Genomic DNA, 13,235 nt, shown 5'->3' on the forward strand with positions numbered 1-13,235 from the left:
TTTTTTTGGAAAACAATATGAATATTCCTCAAAAAACTAGAAATTGAGCTCCCATTTGATCCAGCAGTACCACTTCTGTAAATATACCTTGGGAGCCCAAAAACACACAGCAGAAACATCTGCACTTATATGTTTATTGTAGCACAATTCACAATAGTCAGAATCTGAAAACAACCTGAGTGCCCAAGTACAGATGACTGGATAAAGAAACATGGCACATCTACACCATGGAATACTGTGCAGCTGTTAGGAAAGATGAAGTCATGAAATTTGCTTATAAATGGATGGATATGGAGAGTATCATGATGAGTGAAATGAGTCAGATGGAGAAGGACAGATATAGAAAGACTGCATTCATTTATGGGATATAAAAAAAATATATAGTATGAGACTAATATCCAATGCCAGGGAAAACAAGGAGCAGGAGGACTAGTCAATGATTGGAAGCTTTCCACAAGAGTGTCTGGGGGGGGTGAAGAGCAGTTAGGATAGATAAAGAACCAGAATGGCAATAATAGTTAGAAATGATCATTTTGGACAGTAACTGAGTGTTGAGAGTAGATAAAGGAATATACCTGATAATTTTTCAGTATCTTTATTGCAATCCACAATGCCCAGAGAGAGGAAGATACAGACAGACAGAAAGGAGGGGGAGAGAGAGAGAGAGAGAGAGAGAGAGAGAGAGAGAGAAAGCGCCTACCACCGAAGCAGGCGGGTGAGGCAGGGCAGGAGGGTAACTGGGGACATTGGTGGTGGGAAATGTACACTGGTAAAGGGGTGGCTGTTGGAACATTATATGACTGAAACCCCTGTGTATCTCACTGTGACTCAATTTTTAAAAAAATGAATACTTTTTTTTTTTGCTTTTTTGGGTCACACCTGGCGATGCACAGGGGTTACTCCTGGCTCTGCACTCAGGAATTACCCCTGGCCATGCTCAGGGGACCATATGGGATGCTGGGATTTGAACCCGGGTTGGCCGCGTGCAAGGCAAACGCCCTACCCACTGTGCTATCTCTCCAGCCCCAAAATGAATACATTTTTTAAAACGTTAGATGGAGAAGACAGTGAAACTTTAAAAACTATGTTTTAATTTTTTAGAACACCAGCATTGTTCTCTTACACTCCCAGTGTTACAGCCCACCTACAGAGTGCAAAGACCCCTCCACCACTGTTTCAAGTCCCCTCCATTTACCTCAGGTGGCCCTGCAGATTCCTCAGACTAGGTACAGTTTTGAGCAATGATTTTTCATTAATTTGGGGCCTCACCTAGATTTACTCTATGATCTGTGCTCAAGGATACTCCTAGCAGTATTCAGGGAACCATATATGGTGCCTAGGATCAAACCTAGGTGAGCCACTTGCAAAGCATGTTAACCCCTGTATTACCTCTCCAGCCCCAAGGTACAGTTCTTGATGCCAGGTAGCACTGTAGTGCTGTATCACTGTCATCCCGTTGTTCATTGATTTTCTCGAGCGGGCACCAGTAATGTCTCCATTGTGAGACTTGTTGTCACTGTGTTTGGCATATGGAATATGCCATGGGTAGCTTGCCAGCTCTGCCGTGCAGGCAGGCAGGATACTCTTGGTAGCTTGCTGGGCTCTCTGAGAGGGATGGAGGAATCGAACCCGGGTCGGCCGAGTGCAAGGCAAATGCCCTACCCATTGTGCTATCGCTCCAGTCCGTGATGCTGGGTATGTAACAATAAACAAATGGATGCATGCCTGCCCTCAGGGAGTTTGTGTACTGATGGCAGAGACTTCTTAAATTTTTCATTGACTCAAGTACTGTGATTTATATACTGTAACTGATGGTTTCATCTATGTATATATTTCCATTACCATACCCATCACCAGAGGACCCACCTTTATCTCCCAAGGACCCAAAGGCCCCTCCCTTCAATCCTCCCACCCAAACTCAGTTCTGGGAATCAACTGTCCCATTCTGTTGCCTTTGGCCCTTTACTGTTACCTTGCTGGGTATGCTGAATGATGTCAGTCAGAAACAAAGAGATGCACAATGATCCCACTCATATGTGGAACTCAATTATAGCAGAGGTTTTTTTAAAATAAATACATTGAGAATGTCAGGATGTACTGAATGATGTGAAATTAAAAATAGAGATCGGTGGGAGAACACTAGCTTAAAAAGGAACAGGGAAGAACAGTCTGGGAAGGTGTCATTTAAGCAGAGAGAGACCTGATGTCAAAGAATAAATCATCCAAATACCAGAAACAGGGGCTGCGTGTTCCAGGCAGAGGAAAGCCCACAAATAAAGGATTGAAATGGGGACATTGCTAGATAATTGGAGAAGAGCCAGAAGAACAGTAGGTGAAGTGCAGTGAATGCAGCAGTGGACAAATAAGGTTTCAGAGGTAGGTAGATGCAGGGTTGGTTACACAGTACCCTTGGGTCATGTGATGATTTTGAGTTTTATTCTAAGGATGGCTGGATAATTTGGAGCATAACAATGTTCTAGCCAGGGAGATAGCTCAGAGATTAGTGGTGATGCTTTGCATGCATTGAGACCCAAGTTCAAAATCCAGTACCATACAGTCACTGCAACACAGCAAAATGTAACCCTAGAAGTCCCCACAAACATCACTTAGGTGGCCCTTGTAGGCCCCCAGGCACCACAGACCCCAAGTAGCTCTACCTCGTTGGCCAAGCACTGAACTGTCCATCTGGTCCCCCTGAGTACTATTTGGGAGGCCCCCACCAAAAGATTTATCAAGTTAGAGACAGGATTACAGACCATAAGGTACAAGACCAGAATAAAAAAGAAAACTGATAAACTATGGTAAATTTGTAAGACATGACAGCTTTTGATGTGCCCAGTAAGAGGGAGATGGTAAATTACAGTAGATTCATACAACATATCATAACCAATATAATGATATGAAGGAATACATAGAACACAGAAAAATGATTGTAATACATTAAATATAAACAAATCAAGGTATTAATGTGGGATATAATTGAATCATAAAGTTTATTTATGAAGAGTATTATTATATTTTAGCAATAGCACAGTGGTTGGGTGTTCGTCTTTCATGCGGCCTACCCGAGTTCGACTCCTCCGCCCCTCTCGGAGAGCCTGGCAAGCTACCGAGAGTATTGAGCCTGCAAGGCAGAGCCTGGAGAGCTACCTGTGTGTATTGGATATGCCAAAAACAGTAACAATAAGTCTCTCAATTAGAGACGTTACTGGTGCCCGCTCGAACAAATCGATGAACAACGGGATGACAGTGACAGTTATATGCATGAGGTAGTAAAACTGGGGAACAAATGAGAGTTCACTTAGTTGTATCAAGATCAGAAAAGTTACATGATTTAATGATCAACAAGGAATAAAATATAAATCTCATTCTCAGACTAAAAAGCATTCTATCACAACTACGCTTTCTCTGTCATATTTGAACTCACAATTATTTATGTCAGTTTGTAATTTGAATGGGAAATTCCATCAGAATCCTTTAATCCAGATTCTTATCACAAATATGCTTACATCTATATTGGAGGGGGTAGACTCCATCTGGCAGTGCTCACATGCTATTCCTTGCTCTGTGTTCAGAAGTGGACCCTGGCAGCAACCAGGACATCATAAGTGGTACTGGGGATTAAACCAGGGTCAGAGCTGAAGTGCCTGTACAAGCAAGGCAAATGCATTGCCTCTTGTTCTAGCTCCCTAGCCCTTGATTTTATTTACTTTTCAAATTTCTGTTTGTTTTTTGGGGACCACACCCAGCAGTGCTTAAAGGTTACTCCTGGTTTTGTGCTCAAGAGTGACCCGTTGCTGTGCTTGGAGGACCACGAGTGGTGGATAGGATCAGAACAGGATTGGCAACATTTGCAAGGCAAGTGTTCCAACCCCTCTACCATCTCTCCAGCACCAAGTTCTTGATCTTTCAACTTAATCTACAGTGGATTGAAGCCCTGTTTAAATTTAAGAGGCCAAGAGAGGGGATGAGCTCAAAATAAATCATCTACATAAAACCAAGAGATAATACAGAGGCTAAGGTCTTGACTTGCATGGGAACAACCGTGGTCCAAATTCTGGCACCCTACACATCACCAGGAGTGATCCCTGAGCACAGAATCAGAAGTAAGCCTTGAACACAACCAGAAATGCCCAAATCACATATATGTATTAGAAAGACTTTCATGTGAGTAGAGTCATTGACCATAAATAATAAGCATACATTATTAAATGACTTTTTAGTTCTAACAGTGCTACACAGAATTTGTCAAGGAAATCAGCTTCTTGTGCAGTAAAACATTTTTTCTGAGAGGAACAGTAACCATTTCTTTGTTGAATCTCCATGCTTTCTTTCTATGGTTTTATTTTAGATCAAGAGCCAGAAGTCTCCTGGAAAATAAACAACCTAACCTCCTCCTTTTAATGGAAACATAGCATAGCCCTTCACTGTCTGACCTACAAGGGAAAACCTGCTATTAATTAACCATTAATTGCTTGAATGCAGCCTGCATTATGTGGAAAAAAATGTGTTACTTTCATCTTAATTTGAAAGACAACATTTGAGGTTCAAACTGGCAAGAAGATAAACTTAATAATGTGTTTATATAATTATTCTCCATCAGAGAATTAGCAAAGAGATTTATTTCTTATGGTTCTGCAGGGCTTAGAATGGAGGGGGGAAAGCAAGATAATAAAATGATGGTTTCTCCTTGATGCTTTTGCAGGGAAGGAAAAAATGATATTTAAGAGAATTTTGATTATTTCTAAGTAGTTATCTGAATATTGAAAAATAAAATTTAGATGGGATCTTACTGAGTACTAATAAAAGCCATGTGAAATTTAAGGTCTTTGTGTTGTATTTGCTATAAATACATTAAAGTTACTTGGATTTGTGTACTAAATTAAATCAAATAGAAAATAGAAAAGATTTGTCACAGGTATAGAGTGCATGACCAATAAAATCAAGTTCAGCTATAAGCAAGAATGTTTATAAATATGGGGGAGAGTTCCCTCAATATTTTTATAATTTTATGTGCATTATTTTTCACATCTTAAAGCTGCCCAAGTATAGAAAAATACAGGACTTCAATAACAGTTACCAGCATGATTTGCTTTTATTACCTTTCTGTTCAAGACCCTTGTTTCCCCTTGTAGCATGTCAAATTGCCCCCAAAACCATATTATACAGCAGAGAAATGTTGTTCACACTTCACTGGCTATTGATTTACTTTATTTATTGGCACAAAATCAGCCTGAGATAAACATTTTGTCCCCCATTTCCACCATTGTAAGCAGTGCGCTTCATTGCAAGATAGGTAAGCCCCAATGTGCGGGGTCACAATTCGACATGGCTTTCTAATCAGTGTGTGAAAAATTATCTAATGAATAATGGGTTGCACATTTCCACAAACAAATTAACCAGGGTGAGACTGAAACTAATGATTATATTTATCTAATGTAATTTCACATCTGTTACTAGTGGTAGTAATTTTTTTTCTTTCATCCTTGGTATCCTCAAAATTACAACTTAGCTTTTCAGATACAGTTTAGGACACCGGTTTAACTAGAAAATACACAATTTTGTGAAATGCTTTTTTGCCTTTGAATGCCAGTGGCCCTGAGAAACAGGATGCCATTTTGTAAAGTTGAGGAATTTGTGCACTTTTTGTTCATTACTTCTGCTGGGTTTTTAAGATCTAACACTGGGCTTAATTTCATATATTCTATTGCTCAAACTCCATCATTCACATCTCAGACCAAACACAAAAGTTTAATCACTGTTAGGCCATTTTCATTCCATACTGCCTTTATTAGAATATAGGATATTATTTTAAACATATGATCATTTAAACATAGAACTATTTAAAATGTGGAAGAAGTTCTCAATTTTAAGGGAAAAGGGTAAAATCTAAACTGTATTTAGCAAGTAGTTCCAACTGGGCCCACAGGCTGGGTGCCAGGCCAGACCCACAGAAGCCTGGTACCCACCACCACCTCTAACTGCATCAGGGGAGCAACTCACAACTGATACATTTCTATGAAAAGCAGCACTTGCAGTTTAAGCCAAGAATAGAAGTTTTTCTACTATGGTTTTCCACTCTACTTCCTGCCAGGGAGTTTGGGAGCGGCTCCTTCCTCTCTGCTGGTGCCAATGGCTTGGAAAGGGACCCGAAAGGGTGAGATGTGGTTAAAATCTTTTCTCTCCATATGAATGAGGAAACATTACTTCCTGCATGAGTCACAGTGACATGCTAGTAACTAAGCCAGCCTTAAATAAAATGTCACATTGTCACCGGGCTCCTCATCCTATCTAACTTTCTGTTTCCCCCATGTTGCTCACATTCTATGTGTCCCTTACTATCTACCCTAAACTCTTAAAAATATCACCACTAACTCTCTTCCCTAACCTCACACTCCCAAGGATCCTCACTGTAACTGCTCTGCTGCACTCCCTCCGAGAGTCCTACAGCAAATGCTGTCTACATTCTCTCCCCATTAGTATCAAACACTTCCCCACCCTAAGAACGGGGATGTGGAGGGCAAAGGGGGTAGAAAGGTGATGGAGAATCCAGCATCAAAGCCTTTTCCTGTTTGGGGGGAGTCAATTCAAGGTTTAGTCTGGCAAGATGCTTTGCTCTGAGGGGCCCCAGGAGACAGATCCTTCTTTTCTATACTCTCTGAAATATGAAACTATTCCAAACTCTAAAGCTTGGGAGAACGACCCAAAACCCAAGGTTCAGTCAGGATTGATTCATGGAAAAATGCAGTGGGGATGGCAGCCTCCAGAGATGACAGCTGCTAACTGGGTAAGCTGTAAAGCTTATTATCACTGTCCAAAAGGTCAAAACGCTCTTTTGGTTTCTGTCTATTTTCCATGCCTGTTCTTCTGAACTACTGTCTTTTCTCTGACTCTCTGTTACCCAAGTTATCACATGTGTCAATTTTCTTCCATTTTTAAGGCTAAATAATACATAATGGTCACTGTCATCCCATTGCTCATCAACTTGCTCGAGCAGACACCAGTAATGTCTCCATTGTGAGACTTCTTGTTATTGTTTTTGGCATATCAAATCGCCACAGGTAGCTTGCCAGGCTCTGCCATGTGGGCAAGATATTCTTGGTAGCTTGCCGGGCTCTCTGAGAGGGGCAGAGGAACCAAACCTGGGTCAGCTTCATGCAAGGCTAATGCCCTACCCACTGTGCTATTGCTCCAGCCCAATACATAATGGTGTATATATCATATATGACATATATATTTACATGTACATTTTGCTTATCCATTTACAGAATCTTATATTACTTTCATCTCTTAGCTATGATTGCAAATAATGCTGCTATGAAAAGCACTTTTCATTCTATTGGGTATGTATTTAGAAGTGGAATTGCTAGGCATTGCATGACCATACTGCAGGATATTATCATGGTAACATTATCTTTAATTTTTTTATATTTTTATTGAATCTCTCTGAGATACACAGTTACAAAGTGGTTCATGATTGAGTTTCAGCCACCCAATGTTCCAACACCCATCTCTTCACCAGTGTACATTTCCCACTACCAACATCCCCAGTTTCTTCCAGCCCCCTGTACTGTTTTCCGTAGCAGTGAATCATTTTACATTAATCAATGCACTTGCCGGTTTCCGTAGTGTAGTGTAGCGGTTATGACGTTCGCCTTACATTAATCAATGCACAGGGTTCCAATTTTTCCAAATCCCTGCCAACACTTATTTTCTGTCTTATTTTATTTTACTTTAAACTCATTGTAGGTGGTCTGAAGTGATAACTTTCTGTGGTTATGATTTTCATTTCTTAAATAATTGGAATTCTCTAGGGTTTTATCCAAGATAAAACTCATAAGCCAACATAAAAAAATTACATTTGGTCAAAGAGATACTTTAAGCATCAGAAACTAAAAAACAGAATAAACTATGATAAATATGTGAATCCCATGCTGATAGGGTCATTTTAAATGCAATACTGTCTCCTTAAACACCACTAAAAATAATGGTCACACATTTCTTTTTTTGTTTTTCTGTTTCATTTTGGGACCACACCTGGCTGTGCTCAGGGCTTACTCCCAACTCTGTGCTTAGGAGTCCAGGTGGTGCTCAGGGACCATTTGAGGTGTCAATGATTGTGTCAGAGATTGAACAGGCAAGGTGCTAAGTACCTTACTGTCTCTTTGACTCCTAGCAATTTATTTAGGGTGTGAATGTCCAATGATACCCAGGGCTTACTCTTAGCTCTTTGTTCAGGGGTCATTCTGATGGTGCTCAGGGGACCATATGTGATGCTGAGAATTGAACCAAGGTTGGGTACATGCAAGGCATTAGGTGTCTTAACCTTCCTCCCCCACCCCCCTTCTATCTTCCCAGCCTGCCACTTGTTTCTTATTTTTTAAATTGACAGTTAAAGGGGGGGAGGAATTAAGACCTCCCTCCCTCCCTCTCCCTCTCTCTCTCTCTCTCTCTCACAGACACACACACGCACACGCACACACCAAATCACTAGATAATGAAGAAATGTTTTTACTAGAAAATTCCAGCTAATTAATTGTAGAATCACAGGATTAGGAAATCAACATTTTGCATTTTCTATCACTTCAGACAATATTTGCAAACACCATTCATTTTGAAATGGCCAGTAAATAAAAGGATTACAGAGAAGTGCACATGATATCAGACTGTCACCCCTCGAGCCCTCTGCGCATTCACTTCATTCATGGAAGTGAAACAAACACTGTGTGTTTCCGCTGTGATCCAATATGAAGCACACATCATTCTAGGAAGTACTTATGCTTGGATCTAAATCTGATTAAGTCCTTAAAACTGCACGGATATGATAGTCACTGATCACATGAAGCTATTTAGATTTCATTGTGGTTTTAGTTTGATCTGGGGGGCCACACCCGGCAGTACTCAGGAGCTATACTTGGTTCCATGCATGAGGAGGGAGTCATTCCAAACAGTGCTGAAGGGTTGGGGAGGTAACCATGTCATGCCAGACACAAAATTCAAGATTCTCACATGTAAAGCATTTGCTCCAGCTCTTTGAGCCGTCCACCCAGGCCATTATTAGAAATTTTAAGAGCAGCACTCACTTCAGCAGCACTATTTTAAAAGTTAAATTTTAAAAAGTGATTTCTCGGGCCGGGAGATTGACACCACAGAGTCAGGGTGCTTGCCTAACATGCACTGGACCTGGGTCCAATTCCGATCACCACATGTCCCCAGGCATCACTGGGAACAGCCCTGGAGGCCACAGCACTGACAGAGGGGTCCGAGTATCTCCCGCACCTGGAGGACTGAGCAGTGTCTGCCATTACACTAAATCTATGGGCTAGTTGGCTAAGAATCACCAATAGGGCCCAGCCCCCCGAGCACTGCTTAGGGAGCCTCTCTACCCCCTTCCCCCCAAAAAAAGCTGGCTTCTCAATCACCATTGCACAAAACCCAGACCCAAGTGTAGCCATTACCCAGGGTTCACATGGAACATTTCCAGGACTATAGAACATTTTTGCAGAAATTCTCTTGGATAATGCTGCTCTAGAGCAGAATCGTATTATAAGAACCTTGGAAGCAGGGTAGGCATGTAGTCAGTCTTGCTGTGTGAGGCCCTAAATTTCGTCCTTGGCTCTGCAAGAACTTAAATTAACAATACTAATAAATTATAATGGGGCTGGAGCGATAGCACAGTGGTTGGACGTTTGCCTTTCACGCGGCCGACCCAAGTTCGATTCCTCCGCCCCTCTCAGAGAGCCCGGCAAGCTACCGAGAGTATTGCACCCACGCGGCAGAGCCTGGCAAGCTACCCATGCATATTGGATATGCCAAAAACAGTAACAATAAGTCTCTCAATGAGAGACGTTACTGGTGCCCGCTCAAACAAATCGATGAGCAATGGGATGACAGTGACAGTGAATAAAAATAATAGTAATAATATGGAACAGAAGGTAAGTAAACAACTTAAATAACTCCAGCAAAAAGTGAAATATGTCAGAAAGAGAGGCACAAACATATAATGACTGCACTCAATTTGTGGAAGATAAAATAACATGAAACTAACACCCAAGGACAGTAGAGACAAGGGCTAGGAAGATAGCTCCATAGTTGGAAGTCAGCCTCATAAACTGGGGGAAAAGGCAGCTGGAATAGAGAAGGGATCAATAAGTCAATGATAGTTGGAGGTATTATTCGGGATGGGAGATGTGTGCTGAAAATAAAGGACCACAAGTGATAGCCTCTCAGTATCTGTATTGCAAACCATAATGCTCAAAAGTCGAGAGAGAGTATGCGGGAAATTGTCCACCATAGAGGCACGAGAAGGGCTGGGATTGGGGGGGAAGGGGCTACTGGGGACATTGATGGTGGAGGATGTGCACTGGTGGAGGGATGGGTGTTCGATCATTGTATAACTGAAACTCAAACATGAAAGCTTTGTAACTGTATCTCACGGTGATTCAATGAAAAAATAATAGTAACAACTCCACCAAGAGCAGACATTCCCAGAACATAAAGAAACCTATAGAACAAGTAGAGAACAAGATGTAGAATAGAAGGAGGTAGATACTACTCGAGATTTCAAAAGCACAAGATATAAAGTATCTAGGATAGGAAAATGTGTACAAAAAAGAAAATGTATCAGTAATTTTCTGGGACTTGGGTTTTCTGTAAACAGGACCAGAGAAAATAAGGTGGGAAGGGGATTTCTCTAAAACTTGATTGTGCTAATGGAAAATTTTCTTGTTTGAAGAAGATAAAAACAAGAATAATATAGAGAATCTTCTTAGAACCTGATTCCAGTGAACTCTAAACAGAGTTTTAGGTAGTCCAAGAAATTGACTGTGGACTGGACTGTACCAAAATCACTATTATTTTTAGCATTTTAGCACATATCTGTTGAGATGTATGTTAAAACATGAAATATTCACAATTAAATATATATAATTTCTGAAGTATCTTTTATATCATAAATCAGAAAATTTAAAAAGCCAGCAAAATTTTTTTAAATCATTGGTAATTATTAAAACTGGGTGATGGGTCTCTAAGAGTTCACTGTACTCCTTTTTTAAATTCTCATTGTTAATCATTTTTTAAAATTTTTTTAAAATGGCCATAATAATATGTTTTCACAGTCAATGATATAAACCAAGTAAATAATAACTTTAAGATTTCCAAGTACTGCAAGCAACTATGATCCAGGTTATCATTTTTACCCAATTTTTTTTTTTGCTTTTTTGGGTCACATCTGGCGATGCACAGGGGTTACTCCTGGCTCTGCACTCAGGAATTACCCCTGACCGTGCTCAGGGGACCATATGGGATGCTGGGATTTGAACCCGGGTCGGCCGCGTGCAAGGCAAACGCCCTACCCACTGTGCTATCTCTCCAGCCCCTCATTTTACCCAATTTTTAACTTGAAAAAGTATTTTAACAAGGCCAACGAGACAGTAGAGGGGTTAATGCACTTGCCTTGCAAATGGGCCAACGCAGGTTTGATTGCTGACACTACATTGTACCCCTGAGTACCAAATTGGGTCACTCAGAGTAAAAAATAGCCCCCGCACGTATGGCCCAAAGACCCCACACACACACACACCAATAAAAGCCATAGTTTTAACAGATTTGCTCCCCAAGATTGAGTACCACAGGGAGCAGCCCTGAGCACCTGGAGTAGTCCCAGAGAATTGCTGGGTATGGTACCAAAACCAAAAGTATTAATTTAATTTAATCACAATCACAATCACAATATCCCGTTAATCACCGATTTCTTGGGCGGGCTCAGTAACATCTCATTTCGTCCTTTCCCTGAGATCTTAGAAGTCTATCTCGACTCGGCCCTCCTAAGGATGTTGCACTGGGGGCTCTTCAGGGTCAGGGGAATGAGATCCAGCTTGTTACTGGATTTTGCATATGAATACACCATGGGAAGGAAGCTTGCAAGGCTGTCCCATGGGGGCAGGAAACTCAGAAGATTGCCAGTTTCTCCCAGAGGGAGAAGTAGGCTAAAGATATCACTTCTGAGAGCTTGCTTTTCAGTCTCTCTCTGGATGTTGGCCATTGATGGGATCACACACACCTGGTTCCTCTGCCGGTACCTTCATGCATGAGGCCTGTGCAAACGTGTAGAAAGGAGCCTCCAGCATGGCTGCAGCTAGGTTCCGGTGGTCTTCAGACGCCAGGAGCTCTGTTCAGGGTGGGGAGGGAAGCTGGAGCCCATCCCCTCCGAGGGGCCCCGGAGAAGACAGCCAGGCATGTGGGCAAGAGACTCTCTGCATTTAATTTAATAAAAAATACAAATTACTTTAAATCCCCATAGCAAAATTTAATTGGTTACTTTTAAGTCACTGTCTGAAACTTTTAAAAAGTTTATAAATGCATTCTATGTGCTTATGGTATTTTTGTTTGCTTGCTTTGAGGCCACAACTGGTTGTACTTAAGGCTTATTCCTGGCTCTGTTCTCAGGAATTGCTCCTGGAAAGTTCTGACGATTATATGGGGTGCCAGGGATCAAACCCACGTGAGGCAAGCATCTTACCTGCTGTACTATTTCTCCAAATACCTTAGGATATATTTTTAGGGTAGACATGGAAGAAGGAGGAGTACATCTATTTTTTATTTCTACTAGCTCAACTGGGCTGGAGTCATAGCACAGTGGGTAGGGCGTTTGCCTTGCACGTGGCCGACCTGGGTTTGATTCCTCTGCCCCTCTCGAAGAGCCCAACAAGCTACCGAGAGTATCTCACCCACGAGGCAGAGCCTGGAAAACTACCCGTGGTATATTCGATATGCCAAAAACAGTAACAACAAGTCTCACAATGGAGACGTTACTGGTGCCCGCTCGAGCAAATCAATGAGCAACGGGATGACAGTGGTACAGTGATACTAGCTCAACGGAGTCTGCCCACTAGTATTTGATAATGTCTATCATGAAATAAATTAATCAAAATTCTCAGCTTCTGATAAATATGCCCAGCACCAGGGTAACATTACAACACTTTTCAACAGCTCTTCCTTTGTGCTTATCTGCATATTGAAACCACAACAACCATGATCTGCATTGTAATTAACATAGCAGCACATCTGACCAGGTCCATGGGGATCTGATGTATAAAGGGGTTTGAGATCTGCAGGGAACTGAGAAAGCCTTTGGGGCAAAATAAGGCTAATTTGAGATCAGATGATAGACGAGCTGTAAGTGGAAGATAGTTGTTTTCCTGAAGGGACTACGAACAGTTGGAGGAAAATCTTAC

The sequence above is a fragment of the Sorex araneus genome, chromosome 1 (assembly GCF_027595985.1).
Source record: "Sorex araneus isolate mSorAra2 chromosome 1, mSorAra2.pri, whole genome shotgun sequence".
Lineage (NCBI taxonomy): Eukaryota > Metazoa > Chordata > Mammalia > Eulipotyphla > Soricidae > Sorex > Sorex araneus.